The sequence below is a fragment of the Pelodiscus sinensis genome, chromosome 2 (assembly GCF_049634645.1).
Source record: "Pelodiscus sinensis isolate JC-2024 chromosome 2, ASM4963464v1, whole genome shotgun sequence".
Lineage (NCBI taxonomy): Eukaryota > Metazoa > Chordata > Testudines > Trionychidae > Pelodiscus > Pelodiscus sinensis.
This window is the reverse complement of record NC_134712.1, coordinates 42,691,376-42,704,991: the sequence shown is the minus strand read 5'-3', so window position 1 is coordinate 42,704,991 and position 13,616 is coordinate 42,691,376. Positions and strand designations below refer to the sequence as shown.

Below are 13,616 nucleotides of genomic sequence, written 5' to 3'. Positions count from 1 at the left end.
AGCGAACTGGTATGGCCTAGTCTAAAATATTTTAAAACTAACAGTTATTTCATATGAGTCTATTTGATAAATCGAGGCTTCATCCGCTTTCTGTAAGTCATAATTTGAGGTTTATGTGGTAAACAAGGGAGGCACTGTCTAGTTGTATTAGATGCATACATTTCATAAGATGCTTTTCTTTTTCCGTAATACAGTTATTTAGAAAGTAGCTTATTCCAATCTGTTTCTGCCCTTCTAGATTTGTTTTTGAGAACCAGTAAATACTGTTGTAGTTCAGGATACATGCAAGGCTTTTTATGTTTTATTATTACTGATTTCTTAATGTCAGCAGTAGCATAGCCTTGTGTACAGTATCTTTGATTTGCATTTTTATGTGCTACTAATTAATTACTGTACCAATTTAGTCTGACAGCAAAAAATATATTCAGGAACAATAATAACATGCAAGACTCGCTGAGCTCATGATGCAAAGTTAGCCTTGGATGCTTTATTTAGTGCATACTGTGCATTCTTCCTTTTGAAAGGCTGATATACTTCTGAAGTGTTCACTTTGCTCTACAAAGTAGATGTCTCAGAAATACAGTTTCAGATACTTGTAATTTATAATGGAAACAAAAGTAAATTAAATGATAATCTACACTGTTTAAATAACACATTCAGTTTAGACATTTTCAGTGACGCTTTTAACAGTTTACAGGTCTGTAGACTATATCTAGGCCTTCTTCTTTGAATACATTTGGCTGGCAGATTGGAACTCTATTGGCTGCAGAAAGTAATCAGGAATCAATGGTACTGTCTGCATTATTACCAACTTAGACTTGTGGCCTCTCTGTCTCCCTTCTCTCCCCCCCCCCTTCGAGTGGCTATGTTAACAGTCATAATTATAAAAATAAGTATCATTATTGTTTATATTACAATAGCTTCCAAGGGCTCAATTTCAGATTAGGGACCCATTATGGAAGCCACTGTCCTGCTGTACAGAAGCAACAGTCTAAATAGACAAGACAATGGGTGGGAGGGAAAAATAGAAAGATAAGTGAAGTTCTTTATCTGCATATGACACAACAGTACAGTGGAAAGGCTGGGAAATAGAACCAAGGTCCTCTGAGGCCCCGTCTACTGCCTTATTCACTAGACCACACTGGTTTTCAATATGGCTAAACTATAGAATGACCTTTCAGCCCTTTCTCTAGAGCAGGAGTTCCCAACGTGGGGTACGTGTTCCCCCAGGGAGTACGAGAAGCTTGTCAAGAGGGTACAGGGAATATTTGGTAAATAACTAGATAATCCTAATTGAAATATTCCAAAAGTAGTAGTAGTCAGTGAAAAAAGTTGTGGATTCTAGAGTCTAGAATTTATTTCCTTTCATATTGAATAGGGGGTACGGGAAGGTTAACTAAAAGCCATGGGCGTATGGTAACCGAAAAATGTTGGGAACTCCTGCTCTAGAGAAACTGCAGTAGTACATAGAAATGAATTGGTTTATAACAATACTGTCCACTGATGTGTTGGAGAGCCAAAATGTGCATGTGAATGGCCACGAGAATTTAGTTACTCCTGAGGGAATTCTGTGCCGCCCCTCCCCCCCAAAAATGTGCACACAATATTTTGAAATTCTGAAAATTGTATTTGTTAGTAAATAAAAGTGGAGGTTCCAACATGGCAGAAGGGAGGACTGGTCATTGGCTACATGGAGGTGGGAGATCACCCTGCAGCACCCCCACATCCAGGACAGGGACTTGGTGGTGAGATTGCATCTGACCGTGACACAGCACAGACCCTTCTGTACTTGATGCACAAACAGTAGGCAGGCAGGCTCAGCTCGGCAGAAGCCAAGAGGTTTTTTTTGAGGGGGTGGAGGGGTGTTAGTGTGAAGGCCTCCAGATATGGGGTAGGAGGGTTCTGTGTAGCACAATCTGAGAGTGGATGGTTTAGAAGGGGATGTATGTGCAGAGGAGCTAGCTGGGGAGGGGGTCTCCGGGTGAATGGGCAATGAGACTCTGCAGGAGGGTCTTGTTGAAGGTGGTTGGGGCTCAGCAGGGTCTGGTTTAGGGGACTTAGTGAGGGGTGGGGGTCCAGATGCTAGGAGAGTGGGGCTTAGTGGGGTGAGGGTTGGACTGGGGTCAGCTGTGAGTGGGAGTTTAATGGGAACTTAATGTAGAAGCCACAGGTGCAGGTGCTGTCGAGGGAACACCGCGTGCCAGGCTCCCGCAGGAGATGCCACATTTAACAAGCAGATGCAAGAAGAAATGATTTTGCCATCACAGTTCAGCACACATTTCGTTTTATACAGAATTAATTTGATTGGTTTCATTTAGTTTTAACTGTCTCTTAAAGTGAATTATCCTCCGTTCACCTCCACCCTGTTTTTAGCATCTCCCCCACCTCCATTAATGTTATGGACAGTGATTAGCTTGGTAGGTCTCCCTCTGCAGCTCATCAGCACTGCTCCAAGAACTAATGTAAGCATTACCTTATTGTTAATATTTTGTCCACTGTTGCCTGGTTGAGCACCAGAGTATCTAAGCAGTGAGCAGAATTATGCTGGAGAATGAGAACAATGGTGTTTTTCTCTTGGGACCACTTCTTTAGCTTGTTTCTCTGTTTTGTTTTTAATTTGTTTTGTAAGCCTCATTCCTAAGAAAGAGGTGTTTCTTACACATTGAACAGTGTTAGATTTTGTCTTTTTGTCTGATATTTATCTAGGTGGTTGGCTGCCATCACCATAATCATGAATTTCCAGACTCCCAAGGCATACTCCCATGTGGCCTGTGACCCCTATCCATTAAGCTGCACTGGAATGTTTAACTGTATTACACAGTTCAGCCTCTGGGAGGCACTGTGTGTAATGCTGGTGATAAACACCTTTGGTGTATATAAGCAAGCTCTGCAGTCAGTCCTTATCTCATACAGGAGCATGGCATGGTGTCAGGAGTAAACTAAGAACCAAAGCAGAAAGAAAACAGCAACACGGGTTCCAAAATCTCATCAACATGCCACTCTTCAATGCCCCAGAGAACTTCAACTTTGATAGACCTTCCAATGGGCAGGCTGGAAACAAGATTTTGCAAGATTTCGCGTTGCAAACAAGTTCCCCACAGAAAATGGAGAGATTCAGGTATCTTCTCTAATTTGTATTCTGCTCTCTTTCCCATAGCATATATTTAAATCCTTTTACTAAAGCCAATCACAAAGGGACTATGAAAGAGTTCTGGCTATAAGAAATGGATTTGTGGATGAGTATTGTTCACCAGAGAATTCAAGAACCGGAGAGGGAGTGGGAATGTTGAGTATTTCATAAAAGCTCTGTAAACCTTGGCTGAAAACTGCTTGTAGGAATGCAAAACATGAAAATATCAGAAGAGGCTGGCTATTGGGTTCACAAATACAAACCTGTCACAGCAGCTACAACTGAAGACAGGTGTATCCTTAGTCACAGCTCTATGGACAGCACAACAATCAGGATCAATTAGTCAAACAACAGAATAAAAGTCAGGAGCAACTTGAAAAACTTGGAAGTAGCTTAGAAGTTTGAAACGGAGTTTTAAAAGTCCTTGTGATAAAACCCCCAAGGCAAGGAGAGAGAGCTCCCAGACTGAGAGGGACAAATTCCAACTGACATGAAGAAGGCTTGAAAAAAGTCACATCCCAAGCGATGATGTGCATCCAAACAGAAGTGCATGGTGTGATACATGCACAAAATATGGACACCCTGCAGTTACTTGCTGCACCAAAGCAGCCAAGGAGTTGATTCAAATTGAGTCAAGTACTTCTTCACACAGTGCATAGTCAACCTGTGGAACTCCTTGCCAGAGGATGTTGTGAAGACCAGGACTTTAACAGGGTTCCAAAAAGAACTAGATAAATTAATGAAGGTTAGGTCCATCAATACTTTAGCCACGATGGGTAGGAATGGTGTCCCTGTTTGTCAGAGGCTGGGAATGGGCGACAGGAGGGATCACTGGATCTGTTCACTCCCTCTGGGGCACCTGGCATTGGCCACTGTAGGAAGACATGATACTGGGCTAGATGGACTTTTGGTCTGACCTAGTGTGGCCGTTCATATGTTCTTATGAGTGCCAGGAAGAGCAGGATTCTTCAAGCAAGAATGCTTTGAGTCTGGGAGTTTAAATTTGGGTCTCTCTATTTTGGTATCTGAATACCTGACATATCACTATTGGGATAAGTAAATGCTGTTATCCATATTTGACAGATGGGAAGCTCAGACTCTCTCCTCCACATCCCTGTGCACTACATAGCTACGTCTACACTGGCATGATTTTCCGGAAATGCTTTTAACGGAAAAGTTTTCCATTAAAAGCATTTTCGGAAAAGCGCGTCTAGATTGGCAGGACACTTTTCCGCAAAAGCACTTTTGAAATAGATTCAAAATAAGATATGCTTAGTGCAAATTGCATATTTTATTTTGATTTTAGAGTGCTGTGTAGATGTACTCTGAGATAACCATGTCCCAGTTTGCTATAAATGTTTTGTATTTTAAGACTGGGTTTGGAATTGCAGTTAAGTGAATAGAAATTCAATGGAGTTTGCAAACCGTATCTGCAATATGTCTTTGTCTATCTTTCTGTGCTGTTGCACTCTGTTCCAACTGCAGCCTTTGTGTATGGGTTGCTTTCAGTGCAAGGTAAATTGTACTACAACACTAATCTGGATATTCCACAAGATCAAATGTTCTCCATCAGCTAGTATCTCACCGGAAGAAGAGGGGTGTGGTTTTCTAGTTACATGAAAATAGAAGGCATTTCTGGATACCATGACAGTATGCATATCCTATAGAATCCATGAGGCATAGTACAACCATAACAATCAACTCTCTGATTACCTCTGTCACTGTGGTTAATGTATCACCTAGCTACATAACATAAGATTCCTGGGCATGTTGCAGTCTGACACCTTGCAGTAAGAGCCGTGGACTGGCTCTGCAGCTGGGATTGTAGGAGAGTTCCTTTACTCCTACAACTTTTTCTCTATGGCAACACCCAGGGCACAGGACAAAACTTAGATGGAGAGCATTTGAATCTTAAGAATAAATTAATCAAAATTGCAAGTCCGAGGCAAAACAGGCAATGGACAGGAATTCAAGATCTCTCATTGGGTATAACAGTCTCTATAAAGAACATAAGAATGGCCGTACTGGGTCAGACCAAAGGTCCATCTAGCCCAGTATCCTGTCTGCCGACAGTGGCTAGCACCAGGTGCCCCAGAGAGGGTGGACTGAAGACAATGACCAAGCGATTTGTCTCCTGCCATCCCTCTCCAGCCTCTGACAAACAGAGGCCAAGGACACCATTTTATCCCCTGGCTAATAGCCTTTTATGGACCTTACCTCTGTGAAATTATCTAGCTTCTCTTTAAACTCTATTATAGTCCTAGCCTTCACAGCCTCCTCTGGCAAGGAGTTCCTCAGGTTGACTACATGCTGTGTGAAGAATAACTTTCTTTTATTAGTTTTAAACCTGCTACCCATTAATTTCATTTGGTGTCCTCTAGTTCTTCTATTTAGGGAACTAATAAATAACTTTTCTTTACTGACCCTCTCCACACCACTCATGATTTTATAGACCTCTATCATATCCCCCCTCAGTCTCCTCTTTTCTAAACTGAAAAGTCCCAGTCGCTTTAACCTCTCCTCATATGGGACCCGTTCCAAACCCCTAATCATTTTAGTTGCCCTTTTCTGAACCCTTTCCAAGGCCAAAATATCTTTTTTGAGGTGAGGAGACCACATCTGTACACAAAATTCAAGATGTGGGTGTACCATAGTTTTATACAGGGGCAGTAAGATATTCTGTGTCTTATTTTCTATCCCTTTCTTAATAATTCCTAGCATCCTATTTGCCTTTTTGACCGCCGCTGCACACTGTGTGGAAGTTTTCAGAGAACTGTCCACGATAACTCCAAGATCTCTTTCCTGATTTGTCGTAGCCAAATTAGCCCCCATCATACTGTACGTATACTTGGGGTTATTTTTCCCGATGTGCATTACTTTACACTTATCCACATTATATTTCATTTGCCATTTTGTTGCCCAATCACTCAGTTTGGTGAGATCTTCTTGGAGTCCCTCACAGTCTGCTTGTGTCTTGACTACCCTAAGCAGTTTGGTATCATCTGCAAATTTTACCACCTCACTGCTTACCCCTTTCTCCAGATCATTTATGAATAAGTTGAACTGGATTGGTCCTAGGACTGACCCTTGGGGACACCACTAGTTACTCCTCTCCATTCTGAAAATTTACCATTTATTCCTACCCTTTGTTTCCTGTCTTTTAACCAGTTCTCAATCCAAGAAAGGACCTTCCCTCTTATCCCATGGCAATGTAATTTACACAAGAGCCTTTAGTGAGGGACCTTGTCAAAGGCTTTCTGAAAATCTAAGTATACTATATCTACTGGATCCCCCTTGTCCTCATGTTTGTTAACCCCTTCAAAGAACTCTAATAGATTAGTAAGACAGGATTTCCCTTTACAGGAACCATGTTGACTTTTGTCCAACAAATTATGTTCTTCTACATGCTTCACAATTTTATTCTTTACTATTGTTTCGACTAATTTGCCCGGTACTGAAGTTAGACTTACCGGTCTGTAGTTGCCCGGATCGCCTCTAGAGCCCTTTTTAAATATTGGTGTCATGTTGGCTACCTTCCAGTCATTAGCTACGGTAGCCGATTTAAAGGATAGGTTACAAACCACAGATAATAGCTCAGCAATTTCCCATTTGAGTTCTTTTAGAACCCTTGGATGAATGCCATCCGGTCCCGGAGATTTGTTAACATTAAGTTTTTCTATTTGTTCCAAAACCTCCTCTAATGACACTTCAATCTGGGACAGTTCCTCAGATTCATCACCCACAAAGGACGGTGCAGATTTGGGAATCTCCCCAACGTCCTCAGCCATGAAGACTGAAGCAAAGAAATCATTTAGTTTCTCCGCAATGGATTTATCATCCTTGATTGCTCCTTTTATAGCTCGATCATCTAGGGGAACCACAGGTTTTTTAGCAGGCTTCCTGCTTCTAATGTACTTAAAAACATTTTGTTATTTCTTTTTGAGTTTTTGGCTAGCTGTTCCTCAAAATCTTTTTTTGCTTTTCTTATTACATTTTTACACATTACATTGATTTGACAGTGTTTATGTTCCTTTCTATTTATCCCACTAGGATTGGACTTCCAATTCTTAAAACATACCTTTTTGTCCCTCACTGCTTCTTTTACATGATGATTAAGCCACGGTGACTCTTTTTTAGGTTTCTTGCTATGTTTTTTAATTTGGGGTATACATTTAAGTTGGGCCTCTATAATGGTGCCTTTAAAAAGTTTCCATGCAGCTTGTAGGGATTTGGCTCTAGTTACTGTGCCTTTTAATTTCTTTTTAACTAACCTCCTCATTTTTGTGTAATTCCCCTTTTTGAAATTAAATGCCAGGGTGCTGAACTGCTTAGGTGTTCTTCCCACCAAAGGAATGTTGAATGTTATTATATTATGGTCACTATTCCCAAGCGGTCCTGTAACAGTTATTTCCTGGACCTGATCCTGCGCTCCACTCAGGACTAAATCGAGAATTGCCTCTCCACTTGTGGGTTCCTGCACCAGCTGCTCCAAGAAGCAGTCATTTAAGCCATTGAGAAATTTTATCTCCGCTTCTCTTCCTGAGGTGACATGTAACCAGTCAATATGGGGGTAATTAAAATCCCCCATTAAAATCCGCAAATCAAAGTGAAGATTCTTCCAGAAAGGTTCGTTTCAGGTCTAACCTCACCAGTAAGAATCCATGGTCACAGAACAGAAAGGGTTTATTTGAAAAATGTGGGAAGTCTTATCACGCCCCCTATGGGAAATGTAGCCTCTCTGATAAACAGAATTATTCCTGGGTCCCAGCAGCTTCACTTCACAGTAATGAAAATCAGTTGTAGGGACTACAAAATATAGAGGGTGGAAAATATAGAGTTGCTGTTAAAATATGTGTTCTGGCTTGCTAAGAGGAGACATACAAATGGAGTTTTCTACTCACACCCATTTTAGGCCTTACTAAATAAGTATTTGGTGAATAGTTGCCAAGAAGTTAACAATGTTTACATTCCTCCTCTTCTATTAGGAGAAACCTAGGACTCTGACCAAATGTGAGCCCATAGCATTTGAGAAGTGTGGGTCTTTGAGACACTCTACACTAAAGGCTGGATAATTTGTTTCTCCTCTTTCCTTGTAGGACCTAGGAGACATGGACTGGGACCCCATTGTACTTAGGCACCATTCAAACACAAAGTCAAAAGATGGTTAGTCCCTGCTCTGAACAGTTTTCAAGCAGAATAAACCAGACAGGGTGGGAAAGAGAGCGAACACACAAGCAAAGTGAATGATACGATGGTGGCAAATGCCCATCATGCTAGTTCCAAGATTTTTTTTTTGTGGGCTCAGGCAAAAGGGAAGGGAGAAGGAACATTGAATGGAAGGCGGACAAGGAGGTCAAGAAAAGGGAGAAAAAGGTGAGGTGTAGGGAAAGAGACTGTGAGAGAAGGAGAAGGCGGGGGCAAACAGCCAATCAGAACAGGGCAGAGAAATTATAGACAAGTCTGTATACATTTCTCCTAATGTCCAGAGGTGCCTGCTTTGGCTGCTTCTGCTCTTTCAGGCCAGCTAGAGTCTCTGGCTGGATCCTCTTTGCAGCTTTCTTCCAAGCCAGCATAGCAGCATGGGAGGAGGACACCCACCAAGGCTTTTAAGGCAGTTCTGTAACTGAAGGTCCAAACGGCACTGCTTTGTTGTATTTTTTTAAAGTAATGGCTATTTTATGGGCCAAATGTAGCCATAGGGAGCTCTAAAAGCTAATCCCCCAGAGTGCACTCTGCAACAGTGAAACTGGATTAGTCAGAGGGCAGGTCCACCTTTGGGCTGCTAGCATTTTCACCTCTGCCTTGCTTCTGATTAATGCTGTATGGGAGAGGGGTGGGTGCAGCTTTACACCAGGGACTGTGTATAGCAGGCACAAGAGGGAATTGCTGCATGATTAGATTTTTCTGACTTTCCTGGTGTTTCAGCACCATCTACTTTTGACTCTACTGCCTTCTCAAAGGCATAAATTAGAGTTTTGGACCAGTGGCAGAGTTCCTGTTACTGTATATGAGATGCTTAGCAATGAATGTGACTGTGATGTTGTTAGTCTCACAGCAGGTCTGCTCTGTGTAGCTGTTTTTAATTCTTCTTGCCTTGCTTAGCAATGAATGCATTTGCGAAATATCAAGTAAGCTTCTTGAACAAGTATCAAATTGAGTTTTTACATACCATGTCACTTAATTTTACAGCTATTACTGCACAGTTTAGAGAACTCTTTTCTGTAGTTTACCAGAGTAGACACTATCCATGTGATCCTATTCACAGAGAGCAATCAACTGTAATGTACCTAACAAAACCACTGGATGTCACTGTTGGTTCATGGACTGTTGTAGCTTTGTGGGTCCCAGGATATTTAGAGACAAGATGGGTTAGGTAATATTCCTTACTGGACCAACTTCTATTGGTGAGAGAGATAGGCTTCCAAGCTTACACAGCACTCTTCTTTGGGGCATGAAGGAGACAACCCAATAAAGAGCTCTTTTTCAGTTTGATAGTGTGTCTCTCTTGCCAGCAGAAGTTGTCCTAATGAAAGAGACTACCTCACCCTCCCTTGTTTAAACAAAAGACAGGACTACCCAACCTTGTCACTGTTGCTTCACACAATTATTTAAAAAATACAACATAATTCACTGAGGAATGTAGAAATCTTGTTTAGAGGTGAACTTAAGCCATATAATCACATCAAGACCTGAACTTTTCCATAGTCTGGATGGTTGGATCTAGGGTTTTGGTGTGGACCCCTCTACAGGTTTCATAAGGTTTTCTCTTGTGATAATACTGACTGACGGATAGCAAATGTACTATCAGCGTCAGATATGTCAGATACTGAAGTATTGTATGGTGAAGGGACTCATATTTTTCAGTGTAACCTTTGCTTTTGGTGGCTTGGGATATAATTAATTTTAGATTATGCTGGGGTCAAATTTAACAATGTATAATATTTTGATCCAGAGGGTTTTTTTCAAGATACATGTTATTAAAAATAGGTTTAATTTATTTTCTTAGATTTGAACAAATAAACAAATATGCTCATTTTGAAACTAGTGGGTTATATATGCTTTCAGAAGATAGATGTACATACAAGAAAGAGAAGACCATGTACTATTTTTGATAGCAGCTATGAACATGTGTAAATAGTTGGAACTTGTTTGTTTAGTTCAATGTTTAGTTCAATATAGTACATGTGATCTATAACATTTTTTCCTGAATTAATTTAAGTTCATTCGGTAAATGTTTAATAATTTTAAAAGACCTCATGTTGTCAGAGCTTTTTGCTGTTCTGCTTTTGAGCATTCTGTTGTAAGCATGCCATTAGGTTGTGTAGTATTCTGTCATATGCTTCATACTGTAATACTGGGCCTGTGCAAACTATTTGGCTTGATCTGGAAAAGTCTCAGAGGATTAGCCATGTTAGTCTGGATCTGCAAAAACAATGAGGAATCCTGTGGCACCTTAGGGCATGCCTATACTAGGAAATTATTTTGAAATAATAACTTCTGAAATATCTATTTCAAAATAAGTTTATTCCCCAAGGAAAGCAGGAGTTATTTCAAAATAACCAGCCCCTTATTTCGGAATAACGGGCTTGGTAGTGTGAATGCTCCACATATTATTTAAAAAAAAGGAGCGTTATTTCACAGTAACTCCTTACTATAGACCAGGGCTTAGAGACTAATAGAATACTCTTTGATCTAGAAGAGTATTTGATCAGCCTTGGCTTGATTTGTCGTCTATTCTCTTAACTGCCTGTGGTTGTTTAAACTTATTTTGTGTCTGCAAACTAGCCTTCAAAGTTTTTTTTTTTTGAATTCTTTACCTTCATTCGTGAATATTGGTGCCACTGTTTGGTGAATGTGGAGCGCAAAATTTCTTCCTGGGAAAAGTTACAATGGGCAAGTCATGTTACTTTCTAGCATGTGACTCTTCATGCCTCTGGTACTAATAAATCTATAATCTCCATACACAGCTGTGTGACTAACCATCAACATATGCCAAACTGTTGACCTTGAATTTTCCTATGAGTTTGCACCCACATTCTACCATGGGTGAATCAAGTGGATTCAAACCCAAATTGTTTCAAAGGACTGCAAAACTGTTTTGAAAAACAAGAGCTTTTTACACAGGCTGATCACTTGAAAGAGGGGCCGTCCAGTGCATAAAATGACCAAAAATGCTTTTTTGTATGGAACACTATGTTACAATAGTATCAGCAGCTTGATTTAAGTCTACAAAAGCAAAGGCACTCAAATAAAAGCCTGCCATTTTGTCCTTCAGTGACCCTAAGAAGTGCATCTCATATACCTATGGACTGTCTTGGGAAAGGCAGAAACCTCACAACTCTGGTTCTTATACTTTAGAAGGTACAGTATGAAAGAAATGTGTGACTTGAGACTGAATAACTAATGGTAGCCTTTTAACATAATTTTGTTTTTGTTTTCTGGTATGTATTTAAGTTAGAACATTATTATATATGATATTATGGTTTTGGAGGAGTTTCAAAAGGCTCCTTATTTATTTGTGATCCAAATATTTCTGCAGTGATTTTTGCTAAATGGCATCTCTAAGTTTTAAATATAGATTTATTTAATCTAAATATCCAGATTCCAGCTCTATAATAGGGCTGACCAGAAAACTTTTTTTTTTTTGGCTGATTTTTATTTTATATGTCAATGACACTGAGGATATGTCTACGCTACAGAGTTTTTTCGGAAAAACTACCATTTTTCCAGAAAAACTTCAGTTACATCCACACTGCAATCACGTTCTTCCGAAAGGAACTCAAAAGAACAGAGGGTTTTTTACGACATTGGTAATCCTCATTCTATGAGGAAGAAGCCTTTTTCCAAAAGAGCTCTTTCGGAAAAGGGCATGTGTAGATGGGGAAGAGGGAGTTCTTTCAAAAGAAGAGGAAAGAGGAAAAAGCACAGGTGCCCTGGTGGCCACTCCATCCATAGTAATCACAGCTGAAATGTGAGATAATGTCCATTCAGCGTGGATGCTATCTTTCGAAAAAGCAGATCGCTTTTTCGATGTGCTTTTGCAGTGTGGATGCTCTCTTTCGGCGGAAGTTTTTCTGGGAGATTTCTTCTGGAAAAGCTTCTTCTGAAAGAAGTCTGTGGTGTAGACATAGCCTGAGATTTTTCCAAATGCAAGGGAGATCTACATTGTCCCTATGATATGTGATAGATCTAGGTTTGAGTCCATACTACAAAACAGACATATGGGGGATTTGAACTTAGGTGTCTCGCCTTTCAGTCTAATTACCAGACTACTGGATATTCTTGGAGGGGAAAAAGGGTGTCAGTTTCTTCTCAGAAATTGAAACCTTTGTGACAGAATTTTCATTATTCTTATTGCCTCTAATAAATACTTTCATGTACCTAGGGTAACTAACAGGGACAGCATGGTTAGGATCAATCCTTATGTAATTCTTTCTCTACTTCTGAAATACAAATCCCTGCAATAAAATCCAGTTTCTGTTAAAATTCTACATTTGCACTGGAACTCAGAATTCTTGTCATACTAATCTATTTTCCCTCTCCTTGACCGTGGGCGTTCTGTCATCCTTGAGCCATCTTTGTTTATTTTCCGGAATTCATTTAAATGTGTGTCTATTGCTGACTAGACACACACATAAACCCTGTTCCATGTTATTGATGATGGACAAAAGTCTCTTCTATGGATAATCATCCAAAAGATCAGACACACACCCAAACTAGCCAAATCTACTGGGTCTGAAAACATGAGACTGGAAAATCTTTAAAAAAAAAAAAAAAAAAAAAGGATTTTTCAAAATGTTTCAGCACTTTGATGTCAAATGGTTAAGGAGCGAGAAGTGTGATCTTGATTTAAATTGGTTCTTCCACTAGAGAGAGTTTATGTGACTGTTTCAAAAAACCCTTGGGCACTGATGTGTTGCAATTATTTCTACATTTAGATATGCATTCAGATTTCAATGTGTGTGCATAGATATATTTCTCACGCACAAATAGTAGGGATTTTTTTGTTTTTTGTGGGGTTTTTTTGCTCAGCTATTGTTAAACTTAGACATACATGTTGAATCTGACATCAAGAATAAGCGAACCACTGAACAACTGGGAATAGGAGGATTTCTGTCTACTTTTTACCTTGTGTAAATAGGGCTAGGTTGTGAATCTCTGATCTGATATTTTAGATGAGTTAGTGAATGTGAAGACCTCAATCCCACCAGTCTTTGGCTATGTCTAGACTGCCCCCTCTTGTGCAAAAAAATTGCAAATGAGGCATAGCATGGAATATCACCATAATGTGCATAATTAATGAGGCTTTTGTGCAAGAGAGGCTCTTCCTGAAAAAAAGAGGAAGAATGGCTCTTGCACAAGACGGATGTTTTGCGCACAAAGTAGCCATGTGGACTGCTACTTTTTTACGCAAAAGCCTCTTGCGCAAAAACAGAGCCTAATTATGCAAATGAGGCATGGTAATATTCCATGCCTCATTTGCATA

At 40.1% G+C, this 13,616-nt stretch overlaps 1 protein-coding gene across 3 annotated transcripts in view; it reads left to right on the top strand.

Moving 5' to 3' along the window:
- Window positions 1-13,616, top strand: part of SLC26A7 (solute carrier family 26 member 7) — a 172,184-nt gene that overhangs the window by 30,124 nt on the left and 128,444 nt on the right. Inside the window, exons 1-2 of one of the 3 annotated variants that reach the window (XM_075920401.1) lie at window positions 2,949-3,118; window positions 11,406-11,491. The exons of the other annotated variants lie outside the window; for them this stretch is intronic. The gene's annotated coding sequence lies outside the window, so the exon portion shown is untranslated. Of the gene's footprint in view, window positions 1-2,948; window positions 3,119-11,405; window positions 11,492-13,616 lie in introns of those variants that run through there. 3 annotated transcript variants of the gene reach the window in all.